The sequence below is a fragment of the Pleurodeles waltl genome, chromosome 7, assembly GCF_031143425.1.
Source record: "Pleurodeles waltl isolate 20211129_DDA chromosome 7, aPleWal1.hap1.20221129, whole genome shotgun sequence".
Classification (NCBI taxonomy): domain Eukaryota; kingdom Metazoa; phylum Chordata; class Amphibia; order Caudata; family Salamandridae; genus Pleurodeles; species Pleurodeles waltl.
The window spans coordinates 425,053,377-425,068,261 of NC_090446.1; the positions used below are offsets into that span (position 1 = coordinate 425,053,377).

The 14,885-nt window shown below is 42.6% G+C and overlaps 1 protein-coding gene across 1 annotated transcript in view; it reads left to right on the forward strand.

Annotated features, from left to right (window-relative positions):
- CHMP4B (charged multivesicular body protein 4B) overlaps positions 1–14,885 on the forward strand; it is a 269,231-nt gene that overhangs the window by 65,090 nt on the left and 189,256 nt on the right. The gene's annotated exons all lie outside the window — the stretch shown is intronic.

Consider the following 14,885-nt stretch of genomic DNA (forward strand, 5'->3'; position numbering starts at 1 on the left):
TTAAAGTGTTCGAAGATCTAGTGCTTAAAGAACTAGATATCCTGAACTCTAAAAAAACATACTTTAAAGATAACTGTTCTAAAACAGAAAAAGTAGCTATTGCCCATCTTGCTGAAAATAAGGACATTGTAATTAGGCCAGCGGACAAAGGTGGCGGCATTGTGATCTGGGGAGCAGAACAATATAATTCAGAAGTAATGAGGCAGTTGAACAATATTACACATTATCGGGTTTTGCCTGCTAATGCACCAAAACAAGTTCAACATTTGGTTACTGAAACGACACAGAGAGCTAGAGACCACGGTTGGATTCATAAAAAGGAATTTGAATTCCTCAATCAAAGTGAGGGTAGGATCCCTTGTTTTTATATTCTTCCAAAGATCCACCAGAATATAAAAGATCCACCAGGGAGACCAATAGTCTCTGCATGCGCCTCCATTTTGGAAGCTCTTGCGCAATTTGTGGATGTATTCCTGAAATCGCTTGTTGTGAAAACACCAGCTTACGTTAGAGATTCTATGGATATTATTAACAAACTTGAAAATTTAGCATATAGTGAGGACAATCAGATTCTTGTCACATTTGACATAGAATCCCTGTATACTAATATTCCACAGGATGAGGCATTAGAAATCATCAGACAGGTATTAAATGTTAATACCGAACCAGTCAACACTCCCACCGATTTTATTGTGGAGCTGGCTTCATTATGCTTAAAAAGTAATTTTTTTAAGTTCAATGACAAACTTTATAGACAAGTAAAAGGAGTAGCAATGGGGTGCAGCTTTGCCCCAGAAATTGCCAACCTGGTTATGGATTGTTTTGAGCATAAATGGATCTACGAGCAGTCTAATCCCTTCAAAATTTACATCTCTCAATGGTTTAGGTATATAGACGATATCCTAATGATCTGGCAGGGTACGGAAGCCATGCTAGTAACTTTTTTTGAATGGCTCAATCAGCGTGCTGCTGATTTCAGATTTACTATGAGTAAGGATAGATGTAAAATCAATTTCCTGGACTTGGTGATCCTAGCCAGGAATGGTAGATTGGAAGTTAGCCTGTATAAAAAACCTACAGACCGCAACACACTTCTACACTACTCTAGTGGCCATCCGAGAACCCTTAAAGAAAATCTTCCATATGGCCAGTTTCTCAGGATAAGAAGAAATTGTACAGATAAAAACGATTTCTATACTCACGCTGAAGAATTGGTTTCTAAACTAACAGCGAGAGGGTATCCAAAGAAGTTGTTTAAAAATTCTGCTAAAAGAGCCTGGGTCACCCCGAGAGAAACACTTTTGATACCTAAGAAACAAACGACTGAGATCCCACTTACGTGCGTGCTGACTTTTAGACCAAAGGCTAATAAAGTACGCGCAATTATTGAAAGGAATTGGTGGATTATTAAAGATCTTAATATAGAAAAACCACTGTTCTCCTTTAAGAGAGCAAGGAGTTTGAAAGACCAGTTGGTACAGGCCGCCCAAAATAAAACAGAGAGAAAAGATTTAAGGACAATGCTTCAGTTGCCTACCCTGCAAGGACACTTTAAATGTGGCAAGTGTACTGCATGTCAATTTACACTGGACTCAAAAGAAGTAATAATAAATGGGAGAAGGCATGCTCAGGTTGATTTTTCAAATTGTAACACTAAAAATGTCATCTATTGTATTTCTTGCCCATGTAATCGAACATATATTGGTCAGACTTCACAAATAGTTAAAAGTCGAATTCTCCAACATCGATCAAGGGTTAAATGAACCATGAAAGGTGCACCGTTAGTTGACCATTTTCTGGAATTGAACCATAAAGCAGATGATATACAATGGACAGTACTGGCCGTCATTCAACCAAAGATGGATGGTCCTTCTACTTTGACAAGGCTATTGAAGCTGGAAGCAAGAATGATCGAGAAATTTCAAACAGCCAAAACGGGTCTTAACGATTGTGATGAAGCATGGTCGCTAATTAGGTGACTCAACAGATGTAGTTATCAAACTGTGTGAATTTGCCATCTTAGTATAGTCATGTTTGTTTTATAAGTTGAAATGTGAGCGAGTTTGATACAAAAAATTGTCTAGGATGGTGTCCGAACCACCAGATGCTACCATAACCATTGGGAGTTGTTCTAGATACAAGTATCATCTATTAGAAATAATAAGTAAAACACAAGAATAAGGAGGGCCTCCTAGTGGTTGCCCGACAATTCCAAGAGGGATGTTGCCGTAAACTTGTTTTGAAATTAGAGCTTGAGACTCCTTTAAGGACCGCGCATGTGTTGCGAAGGGATATTGTGAATTACAAGTTTTTGTGTGTTACTTGAGATCCGGTTGCCTTGGTAAATTATGGACATACTAGTTTAACATAAGAGGCGAGTAATTCGAGAGCACTAATGGGGGCTCCACAATATGGCGTCTATATTAGGCTATTCAAAAACATGAACGTGGGCTAGCGGTAGTCCGTCTTTTGTTTCCATAGATCCGACCGGTTGAACTAAAGTTTCCGAGACTCGTGAATGAGCAGGAACAGTGTTTTCTCGGCGCACATTGACGCAGAGCTTGTTGACCTGTGTTGTGAGACAGAAGTTAATAAAAGTAAGTACTTATGATCCAGGAGTTGCGTATGCTTTGGAGCGCACGCAGCTAGCTATTTTTAGACCGTATTAGATTTTTATGCACCCGATGTTTTGATGTTTTTTAGAACACGACGAACATCTTGGTACAGAAGCCGGTGTACATACGAGGGGTGCTAATAGATAGGTAAGACACCCTCGGGGGCTCCTTAGTATATATATATATATATTTTTTTCGGTGATATATCAACTGGCCCTACGAAAATTAAGTCTGCTTTATTGACGTGTTTTGTTTTGTAGCATCTGAAAACTGAGTATTCTAACTCGTGTACGCCCCATATTTGTGAGGAAAGGTATGAATTACATTTTGTAAGCGGCACGTGTGACTGTAGTTTGTATATTCGGTAATTTCAGTCACTCGGGTGTATATATTTTCTAGTGGCATGCATAATGGATATAAAGTAGATTTTAGAGTGTCTATTTTGGGCACGAGAGGTGGTTTCTAAAAATAATACGGAAGCTTCAATAGGGGACTAGTAGAGGTATTCTGACTTGAATACCTGGCACATTTGGTGTTAGGTGGAGGAATAGATGAATGTCAAGAGTTGCGGATAATGTGTGTTTTTTCAATTTTTAGAGTGTTGCCAGTGTTCTCCAACAGTCCTGATGAGGCCTTAAGTTGTGAGGCCGAAACGCGTCAACATATTCTTAATGGGTCCAAGGAGTCTGAGCAAACAATTAATTCATTGTTGAAAAAGTTATATAGCACTTTTTGCTTCCTTGTATAAAGAAAATTAAGGCAGCATACAGCTGGGTGCAAGACCCCTGGTCACCATATATTTGGTGATCACTTTGTTTAGTGTATTTTATGTTGTGACTATTCTATAAATTGTTGGAGTAGTGCATATATAATATGTTTGTACACCATATGTTTTATGTATTTTATATGTTTGTGTATTTTTGTAAATATGTATAGATATGTGTATATAGTTCCACTGTAGTGACATTTGTTTATAGATAGTATGTCTTCCTCTGACCTTGAGATGTGTGTAGACATTTATAAATATAATAAATAAGGATAATAGATGTATCCCTCCGAACCAAGAGTGATTATTGGTTTCGTGGAATAATTTTTTGATTTGTCCCTCTCCTGCTAAAGCTTTTTTGTGCATTGTTGTATTGGTATCCTAAGCAGGTGAGGGTGATAGGATACTCCCCTTGCTTTCCGACTAGGGACTTATGGTCATCATTACATACCCAGGAAATCCCTCTGACACTGTTGGTTGTCTACGTTAGACTTCATGATGAAAATTCTGCAAGAGTACACGAAGGTCTAGCAGGTGAAGCTACAGTCCCTTTTTCTTAAACAAAGGCACCCGTCAGGTCTGTTCCCTAGCCCATCTACTGATTTCTGTACATATTAATCCGGTAGTAGATGCAGTGAAAGTATGCATGAACGACAGACTGAAATTAGGAGGATTCAACATTGCTATACACCTGTTTGCAAATGTTTCTTGACTGGTTTTTAAGCAGCGCAGGCACCTACAAAATTCATTGGAGTTAATTTGGAGAGATTTACATGACAAATAGTTTAGTCATTAACTTATGATAAGCCCCGATTAAGGGGCTAATAATCTTAGGCTGAAGAATTCAGGCCTTGAGCAAGTTCTAGTTTTTTGCGGAGCGTATAATTTACTGTTTGTGTCACACTAAATGAGGCTATGTATCGAAGCATCTGTCGTGGGCACAGGCTGTGAATTCCAATGTATGGCTACCTCTTGCATAGCCAACATTAGTTCCAGTGCTGTGTATCGTCTAGCTGATTTAGGAATATCACGCACTTAGCCCAGCAAAGCCAGGAGGGGATCAGGGTCTAAGAAAACATTCACCATGGGGGACAGACATGTAAACACTTCCCTTCAGTACTGGGAGACAGTTGGACATGTCCACGACATATGTATAAAATCCGCCATCGAAGTCCGACATCTTAGGCATTCATGTGAGCAAGAGGTGTCTGTTTTGGAGAGAGAAGCTGGTGTGACATACAGGTGCCTAAGGGATTTGTAGTATATTAGGCGGTGGTGGTTGTTCATGGATGTGCGTTTGGGTGCAACAGTCCATCCACATCTTATCTGTTATGTGGTGCCCTAGGTCCCTCTCATCGTATCGGCTAAGCACAACGTCATGTGTGGATAATAGGGTTAAGCATGCTTTATATGACCTGGAGACCATCCTTGCTCCCTCAATTCCCAAAATGAGCATTGTGAAATTGTTCGGTGCAAGCGGGTATGTAGTGATAAGGGCACGCAGCGTCCTCTGTAGTACAGAATGGTCCATAGGGGTTGCTGCCAAGAAACGCAAGTCTGCTGTTCTGGAAAATATGTGCCCATTGGGAAACTGGTCTCCCATAGTGTGAAGAAACATGTCTGTAAGTGTGCGCTTAACTAGCGGTTCGCAGGCCAATGGGAGCAATAGATTGTCAGCTAACGGCAATGCAGGAGAGTACAGTATCCCGCCTGCCAACATACCGGCCAGTCTCCACCAGGCCCAGCATGTGGTGGAGAGAGTGTGTACCTCTGAGGGGTCCAGGGAATGGCCCCTCTCAAGAAGCATACGCAAAGTGGCGGGCTAGGTCATATCTCTTTCTGGCACGGTGTAGGAGGTTAAGAAGGTAATTTGGAGAGCAGTAGCAGAAGACAACTTTTTAAGTGGCAGTACATATAACCTCTAAATTCTTCTAGACTTGTCTTCACCCTCTACAATAAGATCAATCAATGTTATCAGTTTAGACATAGTATTTAGATCGCCAGCAAGAATAAGCGGGGCTTGCAATACATAATTGGGCAGAAAGTGATCTAATTTACTCATGAAGATTCCTTATTTGTACCCACGGATCGGTTACAAATATTGAACAGTGATACAGTTGCACCTTTGGAGCTGCCTTTATTCAGCCACAAAACATAATACTATCCATTGGGATTCCTTTAACTTTCAAATTGAGTGAAGATCTTATCCAAATTAAAACAAGCACGTCCAGCCTTAGATGGTAGAACTTCAGTGCTATAAGTTTGTATCACCACTCAAGTAAACCGAAAGTAACGACCAAGTCTCTTGGAGCAGTATAATGTCAAAATTATTAATAAAGGTAACCCAGTTTGGATCTTCCATCTTGGCGCTCCAACTGCCACATTCCAAGATAGCAGCTGCACATCTGAGGCATTTGAGAACCCTTTTAAGGCAAGAGTAGTCGACTGAGTCCGTGGCAATGATTTACCCAGATTGTTGACTTCCAAAAGTGGGGTCTCACTGGAGGAGTCAATAAACCTGCCACCTCCCTTAACTGCAGGACTGCCTTGCGTCATTCTACCTGGTGAGATAACAGATTCGGGGGACCATCAAGTGCTTTGCTGGTGACCAATGACCCAGACCTGGAAAGAAGAGAAGTCTCAATAACTGCTTCAGTGAGGCCCAGGTTACGCTTAAATTGAATGTTCGAGTCGAAGGGAGAAAAAGACCTTGCCTCCATAGATAAAAGTCCATGTACTAGGTCAGGGCCAGTCAAAACCAGTTTAATGATGTCAAATTGTTGTGAATGATTAGACAAACAGTAAGCTGAAACCGTATCGCTGTGAATGATAAAATGACACTGGAGATTAGATTAAATCCAATTTTTTTTTTTTGTTAATAAGGGCTTTGGTACTCTCCTTGTGACTTGCAGCTTGGGCACTTTCTCCAAATATATTACACATTCACCTTCATTATAGCGATTTAGAGCTCTCATGAATTGAACTCCCTGACCTATTTAGGGAGTTAGGATGAACCTATAATATTCTTGATATGAGTGAATACAGTTTTCAAGAGATCCAAGATGGGCATTAAACCCTTACTCTCAGGTGCTGGAAGACCTTGGTCAGTGGTTGACCACTGTGTGCGTTTGCAAATTTCTGTGGTTGAGGCATGTGACGACATAGAGTTGGGCATTGTTGCTCCCAGTAAAACTGGGCAGCTAATTAAGCTGTTAATGGTAGCTGATGCTGGTAAATGCAATACCTTGTTAGAAAGCATAGGTATATCCTGATTATCAACCTGAGATATCAAAGTGGGACACTTGGTTGTTAACAAGTTCGAGAGGATGAGTCTGTCGTAGTTGGACTCTCGCTCCTAGACGAGACTGCTGGTTTAGGGATGACAGCACTTTTGTTTGTAGGTGACTAGGCCAATCCTACAGCAAGTTGCAACTGTCGGCCCAACCTTTCCTGTCTCTCAAACAGTACCACACCAAAAACGGAAACAGTAAAAAGTGATTTCTGTCAGCCTTTATGCATGGACTCTAGAATGCAACGTCTCGGGGGAGTTGTGGTGGAATGGAGTGTAGGAGGCTGGCCTGGTTTGTAGTGGGTACCCAAGGAACTTACACCTTATACCAGGTCCAGTTATCCCTTCTTATTGAAATGTAGGCAGTGTTCAAGCAGGTTAGGCTGTCTAGAGGTAGCTCTAGCTGAGCAGCTTAGGCTGAACTAGGAGACATGCAAAGCTCCTGCAATACCACTATAGATACACGGTACTTTTACACAAGTAAAGATAATACTAAGTGTTCCCAACAATATATACACTAGAGACCAAAATCAGGTAAGTAAATAGTCATAGAATAGTGCAAACAGTAGAAAATACAATAGAGTGCAATAGGCCTAGGGGCAACACAAACCATATACTAAGAAAGTGGAATGTGAATCACAAATTCCCCCCTAGGCAAGTGTAGTATGTAGGGGTGACTGGGTGTGTAGGAGAACACCAAAGGTAAGTAAAATACCCCACCCCAGTGCCCAGGAAAGTAGGTGTAAAGTACTGCAAGTTTCCTCAGGACACACTACAAGTCGTGATTAGAGTTATTGGAAGAACCAAGCAAGACTGCAAGCAACAAATGGTGGATGCCTGGACCTGAAGACTTGTGAAGAGAGGAGACCAAGTCCATAAGTTGCAGAAGATTCCAGGAAGGACATGAGCCCCTGCCAACCCAGAAGATGGTGCAGAAGAGGATTCTCTGGTTAGAAGAAGTCTGCAGAAGAGTACCAAAGAAGATGGCTGCGGGTTCCTGCGTAGTGCAGGCGATGCCCCACGTTGAGAAGTTGGATGCAGGCTGTTGCATCGCTGGATTCGCCCATCAAGCCTTGGTTCAAGCTAGGTCGTGGTTTGCGTCAAAATGGCGCTGCATGGACCCAGAAGGGACAAGAGGGCCTCAACTCGGAATGAGGAGGCAGAGGGGGCTCCCAACACTGAAGAGAGCCCACAGATGACCAGGCAGCACCCACGGGAGTCCCAGGACACGGGGAGAAAGAAGATGCAAATTACGGTTGGTGCAGCACAACAAAAGAAGGTCCCATGCTGCCGGAGAACAAATCAGTGAGTTGTGTGTTGCAGGATGGAGTGCTGGGGACCTGGGCTACACTGTGCACAAAGGATTCTTAGAAGAAGTGAACCGAAGCCCAAGGAGCTGGAGATGACACGGTGCACAGGGGTACTGTTGCAAACAGGGAGGGCAAGCTCTTTCCTTCACCAAACTTGGACAGCTGGACCATAGGACAGTCTGGGTTGTGTTGGTCCACCACCTGTGTTCCATGGAGCACGCTCGTCGTCAGGAGAGGAGTCCCAGAGAACCGGGTGTCGTTGCAGAGGGTGCCTGCAGGAGCAGGGAAGTGACTCTGTCACTCCATGGGAGATTAATTCAGTTCTTCTGGTGCAGGGTGCAGACAGGGAGTCCTCAGGGCGTGCACATTTTGGAAACTGTTGCAGTTGCTGGCTGGAGCTGAAGTTGCAGGTCACAGGAGTCGTCCTGTATACTTTGTTGCAGTTACAGCATTTCCTGGAGCAGTTTGTGGTTGATCAGACGGTCAGAAGCTGAAGCAGAGGATTCCTGGAGGAGTCTTGCAAGCTGAATCTGAAGAGGAACCCACAGGAGAGACCCTATATAACCCTGAGAGGGGGATTGGCTACCTACCAGGTATGCACCTATCAGGAGGGGTCTCTGACACACTGGAGGAGCACTTGGCACCACCGCTAGGGTGGTGATGGACAAGGGAGTGGTCAGTTCCCTTTCCTTTTTTTTATTTTTTTATTATTTTTCCTTGGAAAGGAATCATACAACAAATATACTCTTACATCAAACCCAAAAAAAAAAAAAACATTTGGGAGAAAGATGCCCCCTAAATAAATAATGCCAAACAAATCAACCCGACTAGTCCAGATGGGGAGAAATTCCCCCCCCCCATTTTTAAAAAAAAAATTAAATTAGGGGGGGAAATAGTCTGATTTTAATTTGAACATTAATTATTATGAGCCAAAATCCAGTGCTGGAATGACCCCCATATTGCCTTCCCTTTCCTCCTAGCATGTTTCCCCTTGCGTTCATACAATGCCTTCTCCAAATAATATACAGACGGCAATCTAGCCAACCATTGCTGCCAGGACGGAGGTTGTACATTCAACCACGCAGATGATATACATATTCGATACACTGCCATGGCTACAAAAATAAATGCTCTATGTAGGCCGCCCACTTCTCCAGCGACCCCTAGGACCATGATCTCAGGGGTAAGAACTAGATCATATCCCAAAACCTCTTTCAAGACAGATTGATTACCCTCCCTCAAAACCATTAATTCCCCACATGTAGCCATCATGTGTACAATATCTGTTCCATACATCCCACATCTTGGACAGTTTGTTCCTGATAAACTGCCCCATTTGACGAGATGGGCTGGGGTATGATACAGGTCAAACATGGTCTTATAATGTTGAGCTTGCAGGGAAGAGGAGAGTAGGATAGTGTGTCCCAGCTCTAGTGACCTTAAAAAGTTATTACTCCCGTCTACTAGCTTCCCCTCCACCTTTCCTTATTCTTCTCTAGATCGTCAGGCTGTTCTGCCAGCAGTAATGGATAAATTGACCTGATTGATATATTGGGATTAGCCAAGATGTCATTCAACAGTTGATCACTTCTAAATCCCTGCGCACCCCCTGTTTTCCTTGCAAGAAAATCTCGTATCTGTAAGTATTTAAAGAAATCCCTTCGCTCTAAACCATACTGCTCCTGTAAATCACAAAACGCCTTGAGCCCAGAATTATCGAAAAAGTTCCCTAACCTCACTATACCTAAAGAGGCCCAACTTGCCATATATCTATCCTTAAATATTTCGAGCAGCGATGGATTCTTCTCAATCATGGTATAACAGTTATATCTACCAAATCCTTTCTTTTTATACCATGACCGCCAACACTTATAGGCCGCTTCCAATACCTTATATTGAGTTTTCTTATAGTATCCGGGCTCATGAAATGTTACCAAGCACCCATTGGCTGCTGCTCCTATCTGCAGCTCATATATATTAGGGCAGTCCTCTTCCATAGTCCCTTCTTCCTTAGGACCCCATAATGGACGCATATACTGAAAGGCTGCTGCCATTTGGTATAATTTTATATTCGGTAAAGACCACCCCCTCTTTCTCGAGGGAGAGACATGAATTTACTTGCTCTTCTACACTTACCATATGCCCAGATAAATCTCATAACCACTCTTTCTATCTCATTGAATCTAGGGTTAGTAAAGCTCAGTGGTACAGCACGAAACAAATATAGCAACTTAGGGAGGAAAATCATTTTTACCATATTACAGCTCCCCATAATAGTCAAATGTAGGTTATTCCATCTGCACATATCTTTTCTGGCTTTCGCAAGTATGGGATCCAGATTTAAATTAACAATTTCTCCTACTTTTGATGTAATATTTATACCCAAATATACTGCATGATCCACCCTTCGGGTATCCTGGGTGCTTGTATATTGATTAGTCTCTAGCTGCGTTTTAGCTCTGTTTAGGAGATATCCGGAAAATCTTCTGAATTTCATTGACACCCCCTTTCCTTTGTCCAGTTTTGTGCAAGAGCAGGGACTGGGGGTCCCTGAACCGGTGTAGACTGGCTTATGCAAGGAGGGCACCATCTGTGCCCTTCAAAGGATTTTCAGAGGCTCTGGGAGGCTACCCCCCAAGCCAGTAACACATTTTTCCAAAGGGAAAGGGTGTAACACCCTCTTCTCAAAGGAAATGCATTGTTCTGCCTTGCTGGGACTGAGCCGCTCAGACCCCAGGAGGCAGAACCCTGTCTGTGAGGTGGCAGCAGCTGTAGCTGCAGTGCAAGCCTCAGAAAGCTGGTTTTGCAGTGCTGGGGGTCCATGGTGGAGCCCCCAGGATGCATGGGATTGCCCCTCCAATACCAAATTTGGAATGGAAGGACAATTCCATGATCTTGGACACCTCACATGGCCATATTCGGAGTTACCATTGTGAAGCTACATAAAGGTATTGACCTAATATGTAGTGCACATGGTGTCCCCGCACTCATGAAGTCCAGGGAATTGGCCCTGGACAGTGTGGGGGCACCTTTGCTAGTGCAAGGCTGCCGTCACACTTAGTAACTTTGCACCTAACCTTCATCAAGTGAAGGTTAGACATATAGGTGACTTATAAGTTACTTAAGTGCAGTGAAAATGGCTGTGAAATAGTGTGTGCACTATTTCACTCACGCTGCAATGGCAGTCCTGAGGAAAGGTTTGTCTGAGCTCCTTTTGGGTGGCAAAAGAAATGCTGCAGCCCATAAGGATCCTGGAACCCCCAATGCCCTGGGTACTTAGGTACCATATACTAGGGACATATAAGGGTGGTCCAGTGTGCCAATTGGAATTGAAATATGAAGTAATTAAACTGTAGTGACTAATTTGCAAGTAGAGCGAGCATAAGTACTGGAGTTCTGGTTAGCAGAACTTCAGTGACACAGTTAAGCACTAGTTACAACACACGCATAAGCCACACACTGTGAGCACTGGGGTCCTGGCTAGCAGGATCCCAGTGAGACAGGCAAAACCCACTGACACACACACACTCACAAACAGGCCAAGAGTGGGACTGACCGTGCTAGAAAGAGGCTACTTTCTCACACAAAGATTACCCTTTTCTCATATTAGCAACACGTTTCAGTCGCACACAGGCAATGAAGGAGATGCAGGAAAGTTTTCAATATATTTATTGAAATGACTGCAATCTATGGCAAAATGCATGAGCTGCAATGATTAGGATAATGAACATTGCAAGAAGCATCATTGTGAAGATGTGAATACAAAGATCCCCTCCATCTTGCAATAAACATGAGATGTAAACACCCTAGTATGGAAGACCTAATTTGTAACCTAATGAGAGCAAGGTATTATAAACCTAATCTGCCAGAACCATGTCCTTGAGAAGCGCCCCCAACCCCTGTTACCTTGGAATGAGGTCTCTAGGTCAGACTCCGTGGTAACACGAAGGCTGGGTGTGCACCAAGGTGATGTGCAGCACAGATGGCGTCGATAGCCTCTGGTAGGAATCCCTCTGATAACCCGGTCTGTGTGAGGTGTATTTATACAGACCATGTGGGACCCCTGAAGCAGGTATGTTCCAAACAATAGATAAGAAGGCATACTTGTGGCAGCAATTATGTAAACAATCCACATCAAGTGTACATTATGTTCCTGTCACCTATAATGGAGAAGAAGGCATGGTTTGAATACCTATGTACATCACTTGATTGTGACACTGATGGTGATGCCTTCACAGAGTGGCACTGATTACACAAATCAAAGCAATGTTCTAACTCTAAACAAAGGCAGCCATCTTAAAAGTAATAATCAAATAAATAGGCTAATACAGTGGTTCCCAACCTTTTGACTTATGTGGCCCCCACATTATCATTATTGGAACCCGGGGACCCCACTGAATCATTATTAGAATCCTGGGATGCCCCCCACTGAGTCATTACTGAAAGCTGGGGACCTATCCTGATAATGTTATTTCATTTTCTAAGCAGTCGCGGACCCCCTGTGGAGGCTTTGCAGATTCCCAGGTGTCCCTGGACCACAGGTTGTAAACCACTGGGCTAAGACAGAGCCCACTAAGTAGGTTAAAAGTTACTAGGTGATGGGAGCACAGTCATGCAAGCTAGATGGCTAAGCTAAACTCGTGATACCCATTAAAACTAAATAGGACCCACTACAAGTTGTTTGGATTATATTACTTGTAACAAGGTCATCTGGCATGGAGACTTGTTTCTAAGTCTGTTTAGGGGCTCCCGTGTAAAAATGCATGATTTTATTAGTTGTTGGAGGCCTGCTCTTGCCATTATTTAAAATCTCTTCTTACTCATTTATTAGAACATCAGTCTTGTGTAATGTGCAGTTCTCTGCGGCATGCCTTGCTGCCTTTGGCTCTGTTTTGTTGGCTATAGATGCTTCTGCAGCTTTCCTCCTCCACCATAGTAAAAAAAAAAGGTAAAGAGATGGGATTAAAAATAGGTAGTCAGTAGGGGATCTTACCGCTGGCTGGAAGTGGATGGTAATAGACTCCTAAGAAAGTGTTTCTAAGGACAGAGCCAAGTGGGGTGGCCCTGCCCTGTCTGCTCCTGTTGCCGACAGGGCGCAGGACAGGTCCGGGCTGTGCCCGGGTGCAGCCCGCACGTGTCCTGTGCCGCAGGAGGTGGAAGAACGCTATAAGTGCAGGAAAATCAAATGCTGTTCTTCCTCTTCACAGCAGGGCAGTATGGCTCAGTGAGTCCCCTGGAGCACAACACTGGTTGCTGAACTTTGCAATATTCATGTGTTTGCATGAGTGATTCAAAAGTGTCCTTATCCATTTTTTTGTAATGTTGGCAGAAAGAACAGATTGGTCAGTGACTAGGAAAGATTAAATTGCTGTAGTAGTGAATATGCTGGGAGGCAGCTTTTCGTTCTTTTAATACCTATAAACAGCTCTGTCTTTCATGGGAAAACCTGATCCAATATGTGACCTCCCTTTGAAGTTGGGTATTCATGCTGTCTGGGGCAGTTCAGTGTTGTGGCAAATGAAAGCTTCCCCTATGCCTGAAATGGAGTAGAGTGGAGGAAGCAATGCATTTATTTGTGTGGGATTTTATTTGTTTTGGGTGTTTTTAGATCTTGGTAAGCATTAGATCAGAATGTATGGTGCCAAATGATGACGTTAAGTGTGATTTTCCATGATCAACACTTTACGGTTGGGTACGAAATGTATCTGCTGTTATGTTGGCCTTGAAGTTTATGACTGAGTTAGGGTTGTAGCATAAGACATGGATGCTGAGTCACAAAAGCATTTTTGAGTATGGGAAGTAGTACTAGATTCATACTTTTTTACATACCCTCACACACCTTTGTGAATTGGCACTGATATGTCCAACTTCCTATTATCAAAAGTGCAAAGAGTGCTGACCTTTCCATTTGTACTAATTGTGTATTACTTTCACTTGAATGTTCCCTACATAGATGATTTGAGACCAATTCAAAAGAGCATGCAGGAGTCCTACTGAATTAGTACCTTAAGTGATCCAAAATTCCTTTTGTGAAAAGGCCCCATTGTGAGACTTGAGAAGGAAACAATCAGCTACTTGCTCATTGCAAAAGAGACACGTTGGAAGTTTTCTGCATTGGAGTGACATTGCATGGAGGCAGTAATATTGGCATTGGCTGTAAAGAACAGTGATAGGATGGTATAGAGCAGGGGTCTCTAACCTTTTCTGGAGTGAGAGCTACTTTTCAGTAAAAATCATGAGCTACTGAAGGCTAAGCAACTCGCATATTGTTACCAGACACTGCAATGCCCAGCTTCATTGACCTTAATGCATAATGTCCATAGAGCCAGATACTATGGTTTGAACAAAATACTTTGACTAGGGGCATTATGACAGCCTGCCATTAGTGTCAATGAAAGTGTGGTCTTTAGTGGTGTATGAACATGCGTGATGAAGAATGGGATATATGAGTATGGGTGACTTACGAACCTTGTTGAATGTATGTGAGAAACAGGACATACCTTTCACCTTCTGTGGCATTATTACATATAGAACTCAAACATACAACCATTTTTTAAATGGGAGAAATGTAAAGTGCAGAAATATTTTCTGCAAAAATGTTAATAATATTGAACATTTTTCTTCACTTTAAATCTCTTCAACTTTAAATAATGAATGTATGTGTGTTTTAAATATGGCACGGTGTCTTCCAGCCTCTGTGAGCCACATGCCTACTAGTGTCATATTTACAAACACCTGGCATCTTACTCCCAGTGGCCTGCAGCGACAGTGCCATATTATATAACAGAAAAATACAGCCGTTTGTTTACATGGAAGGAATTTATAGTGAAGAGACATGCTTCATAAAACATTTAGGCGTACTTGACCTAATTAAGAATAGAGAACAATATTAAGACTTAATTTTT